The sequence below is a fragment of the Ornithorhynchus anatinus genome, chromosome X2 (genome assembly GCF_004115215.2).
Source record: "Ornithorhynchus anatinus isolate Pmale09 chromosome X2, mOrnAna1.pri.v4, whole genome shotgun sequence".
Lineage (NCBI taxonomy): Eukaryota > Metazoa > Chordata > Mammalia > Monotremata > Ornithorhynchidae > Ornithorhynchus > Ornithorhynchus anatinus.
The window spans coordinates 24898291-24920578 of NC_041750.1; the positions used below are offsets into that span (position 1 = coordinate 24898291).

The 22288-nt window shown below is 45.6% G+C and overlaps 1 protein-coding gene across 8 annotated transcripts in view; it reads right to left on the bottom strand.

Annotated features, from left to right (window-relative positions):
* The window catches only part of ATXN1 (ataxin 1), a 282751-nt gene that overhangs the window by 118365 nt on the left and 142098 nt on the right, over positions 1–22288 (bottom strand). For 7 of the 8 annotated variants that reach the window (XR_005659564.1, XM_039910468.1, XM_029052530.2 and 4 more), the window contains one exon: positions 4052–4112. The gene's annotated coding sequence lies outside the window, so the exon portion shown is untranslated. Of the gene's footprint in view, positions 1–4051; positions 4113–6733; positions 7000–22288 lie in introns of those variants that run through there. The other variant, XM_039910470.1, reaches the window with a different exon arrangement.

Genomic DNA, 22288 nt, shown 5'->3' on the forward strand with positions numbered 1-22288 from the left:
GTAACTTCTCTTTATGGTAGCTAGACATGAGTCCCTTCTTGCCTTTTCCTCTAATCACCCCCACCTGCCTTCTCCCTCCATCCTAGAGTAATTCCATCAACAGCAAGAGAATAAAGCTCTCTCTCTTTCTTTCGACCCCACCCCTGCAAGCAACTGAGGCTGACAGCCCCTTCCTGAACTCCGACCACCTCTTCTGCACTCCTGGGAGGTGGGGAGAAGCGAACGTATCGGGGTATGCTCGATGGTGGGGAGAAGGCTCAGTCATTCAGTAGTTTGTTGTTCTTTGTACGGTATTTGTGAACCCGAAGCCTTTCACTCCCTGACTTGAGGAGACATATTCAATGTCAACCAATATGTTTATCTTCATTAAACAGAGAACTTCCTTTCCAACAAAAACTAAAAGGACACAGATTACTGGGTAATGCTAATGGAAAGTGATCAAAAGATCCAAGATTCTTTGGCTGGCTTACGCTAAACCTTTTCCTGCTGCAGTTTCCAGGAAAAGTACATCAAAAGATTATCCATATCAACAGTTTTTTGTTTTTTAAGCCTCTCAATACTATTGGGAAACTCCACTTGGGATTTCAGCAAATAGAGACCCACATAGAGTAACGCTGTCGCCATTCATCAGCGCTATTTGAGCGCTTCCTGGGCGTTGAGTATTGTGCTAAGCACTTAGGAAAGGCCTACACTTAGGTTGGCTTCTGGGTTCTTATGAAAACATCTTCCAGAAAACATAGCATGCTTCCTAATGCTATTATATTATACTCTCCCCAGCATTCAGTACAGTGCTGTGCACACAATATGATTGATTGATAGCATCTTCTCCTTTGGTTTTTCAAGGAAACTGACTGGATACATCTGGATGATTTCACTAAGTTTAAAAAAAAAAAAAAAAGGAAGGGGTGCACTGAGTCTAATTTATCAGAAAAGCACACCTTGCTTCCACTCCGAGAATACATGTCCCGCTGCCTTAGAGATGGCTTCTTTGGACCTCTGCTATGACCAAGGGAATAATGTCCTGACTGATTAAAGCAGCCTTATCCAGCTGCTCTCTGCTTCTTCCCTCTGGGGCAGGCTGGATGGCAGGGAGATGACCCAGGCTCTGGTCGATTAATGGTATTTATATTATTTTGTTCATGGTAATTGTTAAACACTTACTCTGTGCCAGGCACCCTTCTAAAGTGCCGGGGAAGACAAACAGCCGTCGGGTTGGACCCAGTCTCTGTCCCACATGGGGTTCGCAGTCTTAATCCCCATTTTACAGATGAGGGAGTTGAGACGCAGAGAAGTGAAGTGACTTGCCCGAGGTCACACAGCAGACGAGTGGCAGAGCCGGGATTAGAACCCACCACCTTCCTACCCTCCAGGCCCAAGCGCTATCCACTAGGCCACGTTGCTTCTCGTTATCCCCGCTTACTACTCATAAGCAGAAATTGGCTAACGTTCCTACTGGCCTGCAGCTTGATTTCTTTTCAGCCTAGCCCACATTTTTCTAAATTACCAACACCTGTCTTCTAGACATCCATTCTCCCCAGCCCGGAGCTAAGATGTTGTGCCTCTCCAGTTGATACGCTAGCGCTCGGAGTGAGAAATGAAGAGAAAGAGCCTTGAAAAGTAGGACATTTCCCCAATCAAATGGTGAAAGGCAAGAAAAATAAAATTAAGTCTAAGAGCCTTTTGAATCTGATACAAAGCCTAGTCTGAAAGATTCTTACGGCTGAAAATCTTGTGGCCGGGGACTTCAGGAAGGTAATGTTGCTGCCATTATCGCTGAAATAGTATTGTCTCATTTTGAATCACACTTGTGACCTGGATCAAACTGATTTCAGCCAACGCGGAAGAGAACAGGTCTCTTTAGAAGGTGCAGAGAGAGAGAGATTACATTCAGAAATAACAGTCAATTTAAACATTAAAATGTCAACAGAACCACACGAGGGAACAATCGTTTTACATCCATCTCTCTTCCTGTTTGAGGGCTTTTTCTACCACCAGGAACAAAGCCAGAGGAAATGAGATCCCTATTATTTGGAACCTAGACTCTGCCATCAGACCCCGCTCCCAGATACTTCACAGGAGCGAAGGGGGAATTTTTCTCACTGGGAAATCTTTTCTGGGTGGAACCTGATAGTGGAATGTATCCCAGTTTCAAGACTGCAAGGCCCTTGTGGGCACCTTGCATAGTCCCAAGAGCTTAGTACGGTACACTGAGGCCAGTGGGGCTCCCAGTAGCCATTACAATATTATTAATGGGGATTACAGTTTCTCCACAGAGCTCTTTCCATTACGCATCTGGTTAGAGCTTCGCTAAGGGATCAGGGGACATTCTCCCAACGGCATACACTCATCCAGGTAGAATGCAACGCGATGTTAGAAGAAATCAATCATCATTGAATGTTTATTGAGCACAGAACACTGAACTCAATGATTGGGAAAGTCCAACAGAAAAGGCAGATCTGATCCCTGCCCCCCATGAAGTTTACAGTCTTGTGGTCGTGATACGGTTGAAGTCGTGTGTAGGGCACAGATCGAGGCAGACATATGGAACTATGAGTTTGTCTTAATGTGGGGTTCATTCATTCAGTCTTATTCATCGAGCGCTTACTGGGTGCAAAGCACTGTACTAAGTGCTTGGGAGAGTTCAATATAATAAACAGACATGTTTCTTGCCCACATCACGCTTCTAGTCTAAAGGGGGAGACAGACATTAATATACATTACAGATATGTACGTAACTGCTACGAATGAATGCTGGTTAGGAATGAAAGCCCCCTAGAAGCTACCTTAACTAAAATAGTGTACGAATATCTGCTAAGAGAAATAGTCAACCACTTACCAAGAAAAATAGTAAACCCTAGGCCTTTATGGACATGTGCATGATGGAATCTGCTGTCAAAAGGAACAGAAGAGTCTTACCAGAGTGTGGGAGTGGGAGGAGAGTTGAGGCTTGTTGCCCCTGGGATTTACAGTGCTCAGAACCACTAGAGAAGCAGCGTGGCTCAGTGGAAAGAGCCCGGGCTTGGGAGTCTGAGGTCATGGGTTCGAAGCCCGGCTCTGCCACTTGTCAGCTGTGTGACTGTGGGCAAGCCACTTAACTTCTCTGTGCCTCGGTTACCTCATCTGTAAAATGGGGATTAAGACTGTGAGCCCTACGTGGGACATGAACTGTGTTCAACCATAGTACAGTGCTCTGCACACAGTCAGCACTTAATAAATATGACTGAATGAATTATTTTGTATCCACTCCAGTGCTTAGTAAATTGAGGCCAAGAGAAGTTATGTGACTTGCCAAGGACACGCAGCAGGCAAATGGAAAAGCTGGAATTAGAACTCAGGTCATCTGGATGTCAGGCCCAGGCTTTATCCACTAGACCAAACTGCTTCCCAAGTAGTTGCAAACTTCTCCAGCCTCTGAGGCTGAAACTGTACTGACCCAATGGCACCAAGAGTCACTCCCACTCTAGACTGTAAACTCACTGTGGGCAGGGAATGTGTCTTTTATAATTGGTTCTCCCAAGCGCTTACTACAGAGCGCTGCACACAGTACGCGCCCAATAAATACGATTGACTGAATCCACGGGAATGGTGTGAGAATGTTCTCTGCCTCTCTGCTTGCACTCAGTGCTCTCCCAAACAGTAGCATGTTCTACACCCAACAGAGGGTCAATAAATAGCACTGATTTGACCGGCTACACCAGCAGTCACGCTGCTCCTTGTTGTTATACTGTACTCTCCCAAGTCCTTAATACAGTACTTTGCACGCAGTACGCGTTCAATAAACACAATCGAATGAATGGATTGACTGAATGCGGTGGCACCATGATACCAACATAAGGAGGAGCGGAGGGCAGCGGAGAAAAACAAACAACAAAAACTATTTCCGATGAAGGATGGAGAATCGCCCAGGTCGAAGCAAGGTTCAAGTTGCTGAAGGCCAGGTGAAAAAAGAACTAGAGAGATGCTAGCGTTTCCCACCGTGATCAGTCGAGGCAGTGGACCAAGAAAACAACCCAAGTGGATAAAATAGATGCCGATTCTAATGCTCACTGACCTTATGGCGATCGTACTGCAACTTCGCCTCACCAAGAAGAAACGTTCGCTTCTTCGGAAAACTGCAAGAGAGAGAAAAAAAGGGAAATAACTTTGAGACAACCCGGCAAACGAGAACAAGTCTACAGGCCCACAGTTAAGAACCAAGTGCTTAGTACAGTGCTTTACACACAGTAAGCACTCAGTGTATATCACTGATTGCACATCTTGCTTGCAATCCATCTAGCTTTATTCTTGGAAGCTCGTTGAGGGCAGGGAATATGCTGCCAACTTGGTTTCACTGCTATAGTGTACTCTTCCAAGGGCTTAGTTCAGTGCTCTGCACACAGTAAGTGCTAAATAAATACGACTGATTGATTGGAAGCACCTAATGCCTACAGTGACCCTTTCCAAACAGAACTCAGAAACACAGATCTGGAGTCTAGAGTCCAATGGCCGTACCTTGTCCTGGATCTAGTGGGTAATAATAATAATGATGATGATGGCATTTGTTTAGCACTTCCTATGTTGCCAAACACCGTCCTAAGCACTGGGGTAGATTCAAGTTAATTCGGTTGGATGTTGTCCATGTCCCACGTGGGGCTCACAATCTAAATCTCTGTTTTTCAGATAAGGTAACTGAGGCACAGAGAAATTAACTGGACTTGCCCAAGGTCACAGAGAAGACAAGTGGTAGAGCCAGGATTAGCAGCCTGGTCCTCTAACTCCCAGGGCCATGCTCTTTCCACTAGACTATGCTGCACAGAAAAGCTCAAGCATATTAGGGAAAAGATTTCCTTTTTTTTTTTTTTTTTTTAAGGGTTTGTGTATCTCCTTCTCAATCCTTAGTGAACAGGGTAGGAATTGTGGCAATTGAAACCTTTAGAGACTCTAGAAATGGCTCTTCAGCCTAGTTTCCGGTTGGGGATGGAGCCAGCATGAGTAAAAAACATGGAATCTTAATAAAAATATGTTTTGGTCTGAGTGGGCGTAGCTTAGGAGAAATGCAAGGGTTCTTGCCTCTACTCCAGCGGAATCATTACTGTAACATACTGTAACACGAACCACAGATAATCAGGGGAGGCAGATTCTTGGAAACTAGGCAGGATTTTCAATCTCGGGGGTGTTTTTTTGTGTGTTTTTTTTTAAAAATCTATGGGTAGCTGCAGGCAGAAATGTGGGCACTGAAGATGACGGCCTTCTTGATTTGACAATTTCCAGCAGGAAAGAGCTTGAGGAATATGAACAATGGAAGGAAAACTCAAAAGTAGAGAACTGTGGGTGGAGAGTAGTTGGGAGGAGAGGGCGGTCATTTCTGTGGGAAGGGGAAGTTGGGCAGGAGTCCTGGGGGCTGAAGTGAGATTTGGGAAAAGATAAAAGTCGGTCCATCCATTGTATTTATTGAGCATTTACTCTGTGCAGAACACCGTACTAAGCCCTCGGAAGAGTATAACTCCAACTCTTCAGGTCTGGATCCAAAAAAAGGAATCCACCGTGCCTTGCCATAGAAGCAGAAGTACTCGGTGGTGACAGATGGATGGAGATATTTGGAAGAGGAAATTAGAGCTTTGAAAAGTCTTCATAGCGGCAAGGTTTAGAAATTTGAAAAGTTGATTTTTGAGGGGTGGGATGGGGGCCGCTGGAGAAGCCCTAATTGGTCAGGGCTGGGAAAGAACACCACGGTTAGGCCTTCGGGGTGACACCGATTGGTAAGGGAGAGCAGAACTGGGCAGCACCTCCAACTCCCGCTCTTGCAGGAAGCGGCGTAGTTCAATTTACGTCATTTTCATGGCAACTGGCCCCCCTCCAGGGAAACATATTCTGCACAGAGAAGCCTCTGAGCAATGGGACACAACACCCAGGATGCCCTGCTCCAACCCCAGGGTGGAGGCCAGCCCTATTCCTGGACACTGGAACCTCAGTTTGGACTTTACACACTAAACCAATTTTTAGATTATTTCCACAGACTGCCATTGAATTAACAGGTGGTTGGCATTGCTCTAGCCATTCTCTAGCCACTGCTTTTATCGGACAATGATTCTCCCCTGCTTTAAAGTCTTACTGAAGGCACATCTTCTCCAAGACACCTTCCTTAAGCCCTCCTTTCTTCTTCTCTCACTCCCTTCTGGGTCGCCCTGACTCACTCTTTATTCATCCCTCAGCGCTTATGTAAACATCTGTAATCTTGTTTATATTAATGTCTGTCTCCCCCTCTAGACTGTAAGCTCACTGTGGGCAGGGAATGTGTCTGTTATATTCATTCAATCGTATTTATTGAGCACCTACTGAGTGCAGAGGACTGTACTAAGTGCTTAGAAAGTACAATTCAGCAACAGAGACAATCCCTAACAATGGGCTCACAGACTAGAAGCGGGGAGACAGGCATCTAAATAAACAGGCATCAATAGCATTAACATAAGTAGAATTATAGATATATACACATTAATAAAATAAATAGAATAATATATACAAATATACACAAGTGCCGTGAGGCAGGGAGGCAGGTAGATAGGAGAGAGTCGGGGTGATGGGGTGGGGAGGAGGAGCAGAGGAAAAGGAGGGGGTTCAGTCTGATATCGTACTCTCCCAAGCACTTTATACAGGGCCCTGCACACAGGCAGCACTCAAATACGATTGACTGACCCCGATCCTTTCCTCTCTTCCCTTATAATAAACATCTTTTCACCATTTTCTGGGTCACTACCTTTTTCTCAGAGCAAAGCTTGCTACCAGGTCCAGATGATGGCTGGGAACTCCAAAATGGCAGCGTTTTTCCACAATCCCCGCTAACCGGACTAGAAGAGAGACTGGGACAGACCTCAGATAAAGGAATTCTTCAAATCTGCCGCAACACCCATTCATGGTTTAGGTGGCCTCGAAGGTTTATTAATAAGCATTGCGTCCAGCTGAGACTTATAAAAATGCGCTTGCTGTTATTTCTTTCAAAATATCAGTTACCAAAAAAGCCACATCAACTAATCAATTACTGTGTGCAGAGCAAGGTACTAAGCGTTTGGGAGACTGACAGATTTGGTAGGCATGTCCCCTGCCCACAGGGAAGTTACAGTCTAGAGGAGGGAAACAGGCATTAAAATGACAGATATTTACATAACTGCCGTGGGGCTCATGGTGGGGTGAAAAAGGCTACTAATCCATGTATTAGGGCAATGCAGAAGGGAAATGAGGGGTTAGTCAGGGAAGGCCTCTCAGAGGAGATGGGATTTTAATAAGGCTTTGAAACTGGAAAGAATGACTGCGTCAGAAATGAGGGGGGAGGGAGTTCCAGGCCAGAGGCAGGACGTGGGCGAGGGGTCGGTGAAGAGATGGATGAGAACAAGGTACAGCGAGTAGGTTGGAGTTAGAGGAGTGAAATGTGTGGGCTGGGCTGTAGTAGGAAATCAGTGAGGTAAGACAGGAGGGGGGCGATCTGATCGAGCGTTTTAAAGCCGACGGTAAGGAGCTTCAGTTTGCCGTGGAGGAGGATAGGCTTTAAACAGGGACATTTCGTTATCAGTGATTCCCCAGGCTGCCCAGTCATCTAAACCACCTCAAGGTCACCGGCTCGAGTAACATGATGAGAATGACCTCATCCTTCGGCTACAGGACATTTACATCAACGATCAATAAAGGAGGCCTCCGTGCCATCTCAACAAACTCATCTCGAAGGAGTATCCCCAGACACAGCAGAATCAAATCACCCCTGGTAATGCTAGCCACTCCTCAGCACATCTGAAAAACCCTTCTCTCCCCACATCCGACTCCCCGATTCTGGAAAGACCCCAGGTGTGGGAGTCGGCGAACCCAGGGTCTAATCCCGGCTCTGCCACCGGTCTGCTGTGCGGTGTGACGGGACGACAAGAATCTCTACCTCTTCTCGATGGCCTACTTCTTTTTGGAGCTTTGAGCTCTTTGCCTGAAATATTTCATACCAGGAGGCCCAGAAAAATGTAACGGCTTTAACGTGCATGTGTTGCGGGATGAAATTTCACGTCCACCTTGCTAGTCGTTCCTTAATGTGAATCGCCTTCTTCTGAAGCAGGTCAAAGAGGCACCATAAAGTAGTAAAGTATTACCCTACCACCTCCTCCATCTGCCGTAAAAGGCATAAATCTTGTAGCGAGATTGAATCCTTCCTTTGCTAGGACTTGACCCCAGACTCCACATGCACAAAACACACCACCAACTTCAATCCATGATGGGAAGAAACAGTAAGCCACCCATCAATAATCCTTCTCAGAGAGGATCCCGCTCTTAGTGATTCTGGGTTTTTAGTGTCAAGATCAAACACAAAAATGAGACATGACAAAAATCAGCAATGATGTGCCCAGTTGAAAAGCTACATACTGCACACAAAATGTTTTGTTGCCTTGGAAAAGACCCCGAATGGCAGAACTAATTCCTCACAGATAATGATACTTTAAATCATGGCGCATTCCCAAGTGATCTTAAGGAGCAATAAGCCTTGGAGTTCAGAAAACTGGCTAAGAGAAAGACAAAATACAAGCAGAGCAAGCTTTAGTCCTGGCAAGCTCTTTTACCTTCTTCCAGGTCGATATGTTCCCTGGGAAGGCCGTGGGTCACTAAAGGAAATGCTTCACTTGGCTGAGTAGTCATTTACTGTATCTCCCAAACAATTGATCAATCGTATTTATTGAGCGCTTACTATGTGCAGATCACTGCACTAAGCTCTTAGGAGAGTACAATATTACAGAATTGTTAGAAATGCTTCCTGCTATCATCATTTCAAAGTGCTTATTCCCTCAAGTCCTGGGTCTCTTCTTTTCACTTGGGGAGAAAAGGATGACTTGCTTTTTTTGTTTTGTGCTTTGTTTTTTTTTTTTTAAAAAAAAAAAAAGAAGTGGGAGGAAAAACGTTGGAAGGAAAGTCATGTCACTCTAAATTGTGGGGATGATGGTGAAGAGATGATCAGTGCTTGCCCCCACCTCCATTTCTAAAAGAGGCAGCTGTTCTCCTTTGTAAGTGGAAACAGGTGTCTCTGCTGCCTTGGCCCCAGTAAGACACGAGGAGGCATTTTCTCTCAACCTGCAGGGATGTTAGATGACTCTCTTCCAAGGCTGAATTGGTTAAACGTTTACCTAGCACAGTCCTTGTCCTACATGGGGCTCGCACTTAAAGGGAAAGGGAGAACTTGTGTGTAATACCCATTTTACAGATGAGGGAACTGAGGCGCAGAGAAGTGAAGTGATTTGCCCAAGGTCACACAGCAGGGAAGTGGTGGGGCCGGAATTAGAACCTCTGACTCCTTCTCTACTTTTACCACTTTAGCTGCCACCTTTTAACTTTCAGAAGGACCTGGGTTCTAATCCCGGCTCCACCACTTATACATCTATATATACACTGTGTGTGTCTGTATCAGATAAGTATACTATACATACAGTACACACATACTATAGTACACAGACACATGTAGATGTGTAAGATATATAGTATTATATATAATTTCAGGAAGCAATTTGATGTATTGTCTGAGTCTTTAGTTAGAAGAATTACTTCTTTGATGAAAACTTTTTCTTGAACTGGTTGAAAAATTCTCAAAACTTTTCCTATATTTAATGTCTTCACAAGGATTGGTGACAAGCTGAATCCCACATCCAAATCTTTCCTTTGTCTAAAAGGAGGGAAGCAGGGTGGACTAGTGGATGTAGCAAGGGCCTGGGAGTCAGAAGGACCTGGGTTCTAACCCTGGCTTTGCAGCTTCTCTGTTGTGTGACCCTGGGCAAGTCAGTTAACTTCTCTGGGCCTCAATTACCTCATCTGTAAAATGAGGATTACATCCTCCTCCCTCCAACTTAGACTGTGAGCCCCAAGTGGGACAGGGACTGTGTATCACCCGATTATCTTGTATCTCCATGCTCAGGATAGTGTCTGGCACATAGTAAGAACCCAACAAGTACCTGAAAATATGGGACCCAAACCTTATCACATCAGACCCTCTTGCTGTGCATCTCAGCAAAGATGTAAAACACCTGGAGGTTCCATTTTGGAACCTTGGGGCCATTCCAGCATTGGCGAAAGCCCAGAAATAAAATGTGAATTTTAAACCTCAATCGAGACTACAAAAGACGCTTGGGCCGCACACGAGGACTTTGTAGTATGTTTAAATTGGTGCTAAATTTGCTCTTATGAACAGTTTAATTCTCCAACGGGTGGCTCTCAGTAGCAAAGAAAGCCCTGAAAATATTCACATTTTGTTAGTGGAGTTGTATGTGTAATTAGCTGGGATTTATTTAAAAGCACTCTACTCTTTTGTTCTCTATTTCCTACACGGCGTACCAGTGAGAGAGGGAGTTGCTTTTGAATTCATTATGAAAGTGCTGCCATCAGACTGAATCAAAGAAAATTTCAGAGAACACATCTGTACCACTGATGTTAAAATGCCGCCCGGGGTCAAAAGTGAGGATGTATAGGGTATTCAGAGACCCAGAGAGTTTCGGAAAAGCAAGCTGGATAGCTAGAATCTCGGGGGGAGGGGAAGATGTGGTTCCTTTTTAACGTCGGTATGTACCACCCTGACTTAGTAGTAGAAAACGTTGGTCATGGCGGGTCGAAAACGTTTCGAGAAAGCCACCTGCATCTTAACCCCAATCATCAGGTTCAACTCATCAGGACGCGGGGGTGCATTTGATTCTAGCACATTTTCCCCATCAGTCAGCACAGGAAGCACTAGGTGAGGGTCTGGCAATCACGGCATTTTTCCCTTGACCTCACACTCTGTGGCCCTGACTGCCTCATGAATAGGTCCAGGGTTACTGGCAGAGCTCGGTTGCCCTCTCCCATCTCCCTCCCCCAACCCTCTGAGGAGGGGGTGGGAGAGCCAGGGCTGAATGTGAAGCAGAAGACTCCAAATTCCTTATCAATCATGTCCCTGAGGCAGGTTTCAAGGTAGAACTACCGGAACCTGGATCCAAAATCTCTGCTGCGTCCACACAAGGCAATTCCCACTAATATCCAGTCGGGGCCTAACTCTGCCTTCACCTGTGTGAGAACGGAATTAAAACTGGCACACGCAGACTTAGCTAGTACCGCTTCACCAGAAGATCCGAGAGAGAGAGCTTCTGGGAAATTCGCAACGTAGGCCTCGAGGCTGTGGGCAGTGCTAAGAGCCGGGTGCGGGGGCTCAGAAAATGCCTGCTGTGATTGGTCTCATGAACAAAGCACAAAACTAGCAGAGATTTGGAGAACCTCGCCACTGGCTTACTAGCGTGCAAAAGTGGGGAATTCAACAATCTCTCAAATGGGGGCATGAACGTTAGAATTACATGATCTGTGCCACCCCCTCACACTGGGTTCAAGTCATTTCTTGAGAAGCAGCGTGGCCTAGTGACAACTGCCCGGGCCTGGGAGTCAGAGAGACCTGGGTTCCTTTCTTGGCTCTGCCACTTGCCTGCTTAGCCATGACGAGGGACTACAGACAGGACCCAAAATGCCTTGCAAGAGCTGGTGAAACTGGAGGCCATCCTATCGACTCACGAACCAGTCTCCCCTGAGCTCCATGTCCGAGATGGAGCTGGTCGGAGGAGGCTTGGGGGCTCGCTCGAAAGTGGGCGTTCGATTGCGGGGAGGAAGGGTGGGAACAGTGCACATTTTGGGATGGTTTTTCTGGATCTGTTTGCCTGAAGAATCAGTCTAACATCACGTAACAGTTCGGGGAAATTGCCGAAGACATCTGTCTGCAAGAAGATGGATAAGCCACGGTTGGAAGCCAACGAGAAGCAGCGGGGCCTAGTGGATAGAGCACGGGCCTGGGAATCAGAAGGACATAGGTTCTAATCCCAGGCCCACCATCTATCTGCTGTGTAACCTTAAGCAAGTCACTTAGCCAATCTTGGCCTGTTACCTCGTCTGTAAAATGGGGATGAAGGCCGGGAGTCCCATGTGGGACATGGACTGTGTCCAAACTGATTAGTTTGTACCTAGCCCAGCGCTTCAAACAGTGCCTGGCGCACAGTAAACTCTTAACAAATACTATAGTGGGGGAAAAAAAAAAAAGTCATCTAGTTTCATAGGGGAGCCTGGAAGCGGATGATGCTTTCAACACTGATGCAAAACCATTACGCAACTAGCCTGAGAGGATTTCCATGACCATCATTTCTTTTTTACAGAGAAATTAAAACTATTTCAACATTCTGAAACTGAAGCCTCTATGAAAACCAATGTTCTCTATGATCGTTAGGGCAGGGAACATGTCCGCTAATCGATTGCACTGTACTCTCCCAAGTGCTTAGTACAGTGCCCCGCACAGAGTAAGCACTCAATAAATACCATGGACTGATTGATCGTGTAAATCAAACACTTCTCAAAGGGCAAGACAGGTCTTCATCGTGGGGACTGGCCAGGCCCTTTCAAGGAAGGTTCAGGCAAGGAACGGAAAAGAAAAAAAAATTCCTCTCTAGGCCTACCTCATGCCAAATCCTAGATATTTACCATGTAACACGAGATATATAGACTATTTTTTTCCTCTTCTCTTTCATTTGAGGCACTGAAACAAAATTAAACCTGGTAAAAGAAGGAAAGTGAGCACTGTAGACAACCTGGGCAAGGGCTGTGGGGTAACCTAGCCCACAATCCCATCCAGGAACCCATCACCCCCCCAGACCATCTGATTGGTGGAGCATTTTAGTCGAGTCCAGCCTCCCTGTCCAATTCTTGGATGGAAAGGGGAGGTCTTCACTGGGGGCTATCCAATCAGGTGGAATCAGCCTCCTTCATTTGTCAGGAGGCCGACCGGGCGCCACCACAAGAGCTAAGCTGGGCAGACCCACCAACTGCGCCAACAAAGAAGGCAACAGGTCAATTCCATGCCTCGGCTAACAAACTCTCACTCTGTGAGGTGAAATAATTAACTCTCAGGCACTCCAACAAAGTAACTTGTAATGAGCACCTACTGAGTCTTAGCAATTGGGAAAATGCAATGCAAGTGCTAGACACATTCCTTGCTCACAAGGAGCTCCAGATCAATGGTATTTACTGAGCACATAGTGAACACAGGACGCCGTACTAACCACTTGGAGGAGTACAATACAACAGAATTTGCAGAAAGGTTCCCTGCCTGTAATGAGTTTACAATCTAGAGAGGGGAGACAGACATTAATATGAATAATTTATAATATATAATTTAAAGATATGCATCTAAGTGCTGGGTGGGGGGGGGGGGGCTACATCCAAAGACTAAATACCCAAGGTCCAAAGGTCACAGATTTATGTTAAGCCTATTGTTCAACAAAACAGACTTAGCAGAAACGTTCCCTGCCCATAACGATTATGGGAAGCATTTGTTTTCCATGGAGGCTTCAGTACAGAATGTTGAAATAGCAACCAAGGAGCTGGGCAAGGTACATTTAGAAACAACACAACACAGTAATATGAATTTAGACATTCCTCACAGAGCCCAAACCAGAAAGGGGGCATCTAACTGATGGAAATTGGACCTGGGGTAGGCTACACGTGGGATATTGCATTTGAGGGCACCTGTTTACCAGAAAGCTCAGAAAAAGAGAGAGAGAATGATTGAGGATTAAAAAAGCCTGGGTAAATCAGAGAGAAGGGAGTATGTATCGTTCTCCCGGATACAGAACAAAAGATCATCTGCACCATCGATGAGTACTTAAAAAAAAAAACAAAAACCCAACAAAAACACAAAAGCTCCAGACTAGCTCTTTCCCCTCTGGCCAAATGGAGTCCTGTTGTCTACACAAGCAAACCTTACATCAGGCTGAGAAACAACTCATGGGATCCGTGCTCAGCTTTAACAGTTTCCACAACATCCCACAGGTTAGCCAGCTTTACCACAAAACAGGACTAAAGGGGATTAGATTGAATTGCTGCGGAAAGGATATTTTTGTCCTGAAATTGAGCCTGCATAACTGACTCTTCACTGTGACGAGGGAGGGGGTGAAAAAGAAAGAAACGGGGAGCTAAAATATCCAACATCTTGAGATGTCCACACTACAACTCCCAGAATGCTGTGGGATGCAATCTGCAGAAAGTCCAGTCCAAACCTGGACCATCCCATTAAAGTATAAGCTTCTTGTGGGCACGGAATCTTTTTTGTGCTTCTGTTACACTCTCCGAGGTGCTTAACGAAGGACACTGCATCTCAAGGATGCTCAAGAAATGCCAGTGGACTGCCCCTACCCATTTCAGGACAACCAAGGGCAAAGATTCAGTTTGGAAGCCTCCATTGAGTTTGAAGCTCGGGTAACAAGGAGTTATTTGGTATGAAAAGGGATGATATATCTACATCCCCTTGATTCTATTTATGGCTGTTATTTTTGTCTGTCTCCCCCGATTAGACTGTAAGCCCGTCAATGGGCAGGGATTGTCTCTGTTATCGAAATGTATATTCCAAGTGCTTAGTACAGTGCTTTGCACATAGTAAGCATTCAATATTATCGAATGAATGAATATAGGTATATAGATATCAAGAAGTAGTGTGGCCTAGTGGATAGAGCACAGGCCTGGGCGTCAGAAGGACCTGGGCTCTGATCCCAAATCTGCCACTTGTCTGTTGTATGACCTTTGGCAAGTCACTTTGCTTCCCCATTACCTCATCTGTAAAATAGGGATTAAGTGTATGAACCTGTGGGACATGGATTATGTACAACCTAATTAGCGTATCTACTCCTTGCTTAGTTTAGTGCCTGCCACATAGTAAGCGCTTAACAAATACCATTAAAAAAAATAGGTTAAAAGTGGGGAAAGAACTTGTCTGAGCAGTACTGGATATATATCATATTGGGATATTATAACTTCCAGGGGTGTGTGGGGCCCTGGCAGCCTAGAATTCTTTCTTGATCCCCACAAAATCAGCCAGTCCTGGGATCACAGCCCTTAATCTATGCCGTGTGAACTAGAGGGCCCTGATTGGGATGGATGTCTTTATTTCACTCTTTTCAAAATTAGGCTCAATCAGCCAATCAATAGCATCTCTCAAGTGCTTAACTCTGTGCAGAGAATTTTACTTAGGGCTTGTGAGAGTACAACAGAGTAGGTAGAGATGATCCTTACCCTTGAGGAGCTTACAATCCACTCTGTGCAGAACACTATACTAAGCGCTTCAGAGACTTTCAACAAGAGTTGACCTATAGGATTTAGCAAGAAGCACGCACCGAGAAAATCAGCACAAGCACTGGGTCAATCTGCATTTTCCTGCCTGAAGTGGTGATGATTGTGGTATTTAAGGGCTTAATATATACCAAATCTGTCCTAAGCACTGGGGTAGATTCAGGACAGTCAAGTCCCACATGAGGTTCAACGGAGGAAGTAGGAGGGAGAACAGGGAGAACAAAATCCCCATTTTGCAGATGAGGTAACTGAAGCCCAGTGAAGTTAAGTCACTCACCCAATATCACACAGCAGGCAGAACCAGGATTAGAACCCAGGGCCTCCGACTCCCAGGCCTATGCTCTTTCCACTGGGCCACACTGCTTGGTAGTTATGCCATATGGGAATGGGTGTCCAGTTGGATGGAACTGGAGACCCGTCGCTCACACAGTTGAGATAAAAGATCTAGGAGGCTGGGTGGTCACTGGGTGGGGAACGGAAGGGAAAGGAAACAGGCAGAAGGTGGAGTCACTAATGAGAAAATGGGAGGAGCCCAATTAGTTTTCACCCATTTCTTCCCTGTCCGCCCCCACCCTTTGTATCCCCAGGCTCTTAAACTGTGGAACTGTGTCTGTGTGTGTGTGTGAGTGAGAGAGAGAAAGTGTGTGAGTGTGTGGGTGTGGGTGTGTGTGGGTGTGTGTATGTGTTTTATTGACAAAAGTGCCGTCTGAGTGCACTTAACGACAATCCAGCACGACACTGGCTGTCACTCGGCACCGCCACCCTGCACCTGGAGATACCGTCTCGAGAAACCACAATCGAAACGCGCAGGGCGAAATCCTGAATTGCCGGAATTTTCACATCTCCCAAGCTATTGTACCAAAAATAACTCATTCTCCTCTTCTTCTCCCCCGCTCCCACCCTGGCAGCCAAGTGAGACTTTTGAATAGTCTGAATTCTTCAGACTTGGGTTCGGGTGTTTGCTGCCGGCAGCGGGCGGAACCACTGAGATGCTTTTGATTCTGGGCCTCCCTTTTCCCGCTACCCTCTCTCTCAATCAATTCATTCGGTCGTATTTATTCAACGCTTACTGTGCGCAGAGCACTGTACTAAGCGCCTGGGAGAGTACAACAATAAACACCATTGATTGATTACTCTTCACACAAGAGAGGCTGGGTAAATACTCCTGACTGACTAGACTCAAAACCTGTCTAGTTGTAAATACTTTTAAGTGTGTCTGCCCTGTTATAGCCTTGTCGGCAGGGAACACGACACTTTGTCATTCTGAACTTGCCAAGTGCCTACGACACTACGCCGCACCAACAGGACGATCATTAAATGCCCGTAAACCCTACTTTCCACGTTGGGTGGGAAGAATGTTCAATTTCTTACCGCAGGAAATTGGGGAGGCTGAAAATATCGGTAGGGCCAAAAAGTGCCGGCCGAAGCGTTCGGACAAGGGGTCCGTGATATGTGAGAGAGAGAAAGTTTGGGATTTAGAAGGGAAAGTTTGAATGTTGGATCATCCATCCATAAGCCACCGGGGAAGGAGCTCGGAGAAGCAGCGTGGCTTAGTGGATAGAGCACGGACCTGGGAGTCAGAAGGTCGTGGGTCCTAAGCGCCTCTGCCACTCGTCCGCCGTGTGACGTCACTTCACTTTTCTGGGCCTCGGTCACCTCATCTGTAAAATGGGCATTGAGACCGTGAGCCCCCTGAGGGACAGGGACTGCATCCAACTCCACTGGCTTGTATCCACCCCAGCACTCAGTACTGGGTCTGGCACGTAGTAAGCACTTAAATACCGTCATAAGGGTGGCTGCCAAGGAGGGCGATCATCAGAGTCACTACTAGCGCTCTGTCGTCATCGACGGACAGAATCCTGGGCTGAGCGAGCTATCGGTCCGGCCAGCAATGACATCGCTTAAGCTGATAGCGGCATCGCTTACAGTCTTGATTGCTGCTGGCTTTCGCCCTGCGATGGAAGGGACGGCCTGTACCGGTATTTATTATCAGAGTAATGGCGGGTTTGGGGTTAGCTCATAAAATCCCTCTCCGGTTTGGCAGTCTTTGTCAAAGATCAAAACGCTGAGGAAAATAACAAAAGATTCGACATGTAAACATGATTTTAAGAGACATTCTTTTTGCCTTCGGTGGGGAATGGATTTCTCAACATTTGGAACCTCTTATTACACTGATTTAGCTTTCCATTGATTCAACACTCCTGCGGAGAAATGTTTCAGTGTCTCCTTAACCGTTTCAGAGACAGGTCTGGTTGTAGTCTGGTCTGTTCTGTGGCTTTTGTGACATGTTATCCTAGAGAGAAATTGTATTTCAAATCCTGAAAATCCTGTGACTTTTTTTTTCCGTTTTCTCATTACTCCCCAAACTGTTCTCTGGGAAAAATCCTGATTTAATCCTTTGGGTGCTAGGCATTCCTATAGGCCTTTTACTTTTCCATTTGACTGGCAAGGAGAAAATGGTATGAGATTATAGGATAATTGCTGTCTTTTTTTTCTTTATAGCATGGACGTCCCACTCAAACTCCTGTCAATGCTACTGAGGGAAATCAGTCTACTATTTTATCTCTACTGGAGAATTAGCATATCGTGCCTTACCACTGCACTACTTACCACTGCTGATTCTATTCAGCATTTGCAAAATGCCTAGCGCGAGTTCTGAAACCCCGATTGTACAACATATCTGCCTATACACGACAAATGAAAATGACATCATGAAAATGAAAACCTACAGAAATCCAAAAACTGGGGTGTGTGTGTTGGGGGCGGTTGGGGAGGTATATCTCAATATCAATTCCAACGGTAAGCAGGAATCACGGGCATTTGGGTTTATTTTTGTTCCTGTCCGGGGGATAAATTCTATTGATTTGGTTTTTAACTTAAATTAAGTACGCTTACCACTGGGAGGCAGCAAGATCTAGAGGAAGCAGCGGGGCCTAGGGGACAGAGCTCGGCCTGGGAGTCAGAAGGTGCTGCGTTCTCATCCCCGCTCTGCCATTTGTCTGCTGTGTGGCCTTGGGCAAGTCGCTTCACTTCTCTGTGCCTCAGTTCCCCGTTGTGTAAAATGGGGATTAAGATGGGGAGCCTCACGTGGGACAGGGACTGCGCCCAACCTGATTAGCTTGTATCTACCCCTGGGGTTAGGATGGTGCCTGGCACATAGTAAGAGTTTAGTGAATACCATTTTAAAAGAAAAAGGCTAGAAAAGGATACGTATTGAAAAGGGGATGTATAAGTGCTGTAGGGCTGAGGTGAATATGTATTTAAGTGCTTAAGTAGTAAATATCCAAAAGCAGAGATGACACAAAGGAGGGGCAGCAGGGGAAATGAGGGCTTACTCAGTGAAGGCTTCTGAGAGGGGATGGGATTTTGGTAGGGTGTGGAAGGTGGGGAGAGCGGTAGTCAGTAGTCGAGGTACATATTCAACCAAATCAGACTTGGCCCTCTTCCTAAATGGGGCTCACACTTTAAGGGACAAGGAGAATAGGTATTGAATCCCCATTTGACAGATGAGGAAACTGAGACACGGAGAAATTAAGAAGGGAAGTAACTTGTCTAGGGCCTCCCAGCAGTCAAGTGGCAGAGCCGGGAATAGAACCCAGGTCTCCCGATTCCCAGGCATGTACTCGTTCCCTTCAGGCAATGGTCAGAATGACCTTCCTAGCCCATCCGCGGACACGTTTAAAAACGCTTACCAGATAAAATTAGCAGAGAAACTACAGCATAAACTGGTCTCCCTCCTCAATTCCAAGGAGCTGCTTGCATCTCAAGATGGCTGAAAACACACTTTGGGGAAATTCATATGTCAATAAAATCAAGACACTCCTGGATTCGAATCTAGCTTTTCTTTCACCTCCTCATTCATTCCGCTCACTTTTCAACTCCAAAACATGGCCTCATCTGTTCAGACTCCCTTGAAGCTTCTATTCCCCAAGGATAACACACGAGTATCATTTGAGAATTTCAGTTGTGATTTTCATAATCACTAATTCAGCCAACTTTCCATTACCTGTAGACAGGGGTCACAGACAACCCTGGATAATTGAAATAGCTAGAAAATGCAAACATCTCACTGGAGTCAATAGTTTCAATCCATTTTCCCACCAAAGCTTTTTTAATCAGTGCTTTTTGAAAGAGCTTAAAAGATATGTGCCAAGTTTTTTTTCCTCCCACTTGTCCTCAGATAGAGGCACTTGTGAGTCGAGAAATACTGATTTTTTAAAAAATGGTATTTCTTAAGCTCTTACTATGTGCCAAGGACTGTTCTAAGCGTGGAGACAGAGACAAGGTAATCAGGTTGGATGCAGCCCATGTCCCACATGGAGCTCGCAGTCTAAATCGCCATTTGACAGATGAGGTAACCGAGGCCCATAGAAGCCTGACTCCCAGGGGCGGGGGGAGGAAAATCTTATCGTTTCCAAGTCCCAGAAACACTAAAGGAGCTGACGGCGCTGGCCATGAGGAGATGCTAACGAGACCCTCAAATGGTATATCCTTCCTCCCTCCCCTTATATCTTCCTCCCCGCCCCCCCAAACTCTCAGCAGTTACACTTCTTCCAGCCCCACTTCCATCTAATGACCTTTGTTGGTAGCTGGAGCTAGAGAAGCAGTGTGGCTTAGTGGACAGAACACGGGCCTGGGAGTCAGAAAGATTTGGGTTCTAATCCCTGCTCTGCCGCTGTCTGCTGTGTGACCTTGGGCAAGTCACTTCACTTCTCTGTGCCTCAATCACCTCATCTGTAAAACGGAGATAAGATTGTAAGCCCCATGTGGGATATGGACTGCGTCCAACCTGACTGGCTCGCATCTATCCAAATGCTTATTTTAGCGCCTGGCACCTAGCAAGTGCTTAACAAACACCATGAGAAAGAAAATAAGGCCATTGACAATTGTATGTTGCCTAGGATATAGTCTAGTTATTGCCCCACTTTCTGCAGTGTTTCTAGGCAGGGATGTCCATAGACTTGCTACTGTCAGATCTTAGACTGTAAGCTCATTGTGGACGAGGGATGTGTCTGTTATACGATTGCATTGTCCTCCCCCAAGCACTTAGTACAGTGCTCTGCACGAAGTAAGCAATCCATAAATACAATTGACTGACTTGGAAGTCATTTACCATTCTGTCTCAGTTCCAAGCTGATAATGGGATAATGGTGCATTAGGAAGTGATATTTTCACTGAAATTATTACACTGCAGGACACACCAAACAAACCGTATGCCTGATCCTCTTCATGGTCCTGCTCTGCCACGAGAAGAAGTCCGTTAAGAAACGTCCACTCTCACTCTCCACAGACTTCTCTTACGCACAGGATGTTACTAAATTAAGTTTTCAAGAAATATGTTCCCTAGTTTTCAAATGTTCTGCGTAATCATAAATAAACCCTCCCAGACTCAGTGCTCGTAACCAGTCCAGGAAACCCTTAGTGAGGATGTGTGTGCATGTATGTGCGCGCACACACACACACCCATTCATATGCACCCTCATTCATACACATACAAATATAAATTGTGTTTTTGTGGCCTGTATTCTTATCTTGTTTTGACATTTGTCACTTATGTTTGGCTTCTTTTGATGTTTATTTGGGTTCCTCTTATCGTCGTTTGCTATCTACCCCAGCACTTAGACGGGTGCTTGACACATAGTAAGCGCTTACTAATACCCTAATTATCATCACCACCATCTTCATCTGTATATATTGAGCACATGCTCCATTCAGACCACAGGCTGGACACTTGGGAACGTTAAATAAAAGTTAAAGATTTAAATCCCTCAGTGAGGAGCTAGAATCCAATGAGAGAGAAAAGCTGACTCAATTTGTTAGCACCCTTCACCCCAACAGAGAAGCAGAGTGGTCTAGTGGATAGAGCACGGGCCTGGGAGTCAGAAAGACCTGGGTTCCAATCCCAGCTCTGGCATCTGCCTGCTGTGTGAGCTTAAGCAAGTCACTGAACTTCTCTGAGCCTCAGTTACCTCTTCTGTAAATGAGGCATTAAGACCGTGAGTCGCATGTGAGACTTGGACTGTATCTAACCTGATTATCTTCTATCTACCTGAGTGCTTAGTACAGTGCCTGGCACATAGTAAGCACTTAAGGAATGCCGTTAAAAAAAAAAAAAGAAAGAAACCAGAGAGGGTCCAGTAACTATAGGGGATAAATCGATTTAGATTTGGAAAAAGTGGTATCCTAGCCAGCCCAGCAGTCTTATACTTGCCACATGATAATCAGTAGATTAATGAACCCTTAAAGTAAGCATTCTGATAGTAGAAACCACATCACCCCTCTCAATTTGAACGTGAAATGCAGTTATTGGAAATCTTGGGAAACATCAATATTCACCCAAGTTGCATTTCCTTTCCAAGGCAGTGAGGTAACCGCTTATTGTAAATGACCCCAGAGGCCAACGGAATGATCTCCACAGAAACCCTGGAGAGTTTAACAGATCTATCCTCTTACACAAAACAATTACTCTGCCCACCTTCAAAGCCTTACTGAAGGCACATCTCCCTCCCTCCCTAAGTCCTCCTTTCCTTTTCCCCCACTCCCTTCTGTGTTGCCCGGATTTGCTCCCTTTATTCATCCCCCTGCCCCCATCCTAGCCCCACAGCAATTAGGTACATATTTGAATTTATTTCTATTAATGTCTTTCTCCCCCACTAGAATGTAAGCTTGTTGTGGGCTGGAAATGTGTCTGTTATTTTGTTATATTGTACTGTCCCAAGCATTTAGTACAGTGCTTTGCACACAGTAAGCATTCAATAAATATAATTAAATGATATATGTATCATGGATTTTCTTATCCAAACCAATTTTCAGGTTCAAAATGGTGAACACCTTCCCTCCTCACCCCCCACAGTATCCTCAGAGCTATCCGATACAGGTGCTGGCTTCTTTAATCTGGTACTGTCTTTCTTGAAGGACAGGGGAGCGATAAGGAAGGTTGTATTGTAAACAAGCTCACAGAAGGGGAAATAAAGTTAATACCACACAGTAACCAGCGGCATAACCGGAGACGCAGCGTGGCTTAGTGGAAAGAGCCTGGGCTTGGGAGTCAGAGGACGTGATTTCTAATCCCGGCTCCACTACTTGTCTGCTCTGTGACACTGGGCAAACCGCGTAACTTCTCTGTGTCTCAGTTACCACAATCTTACGACTGTGAGCCCCACATGGAATTACG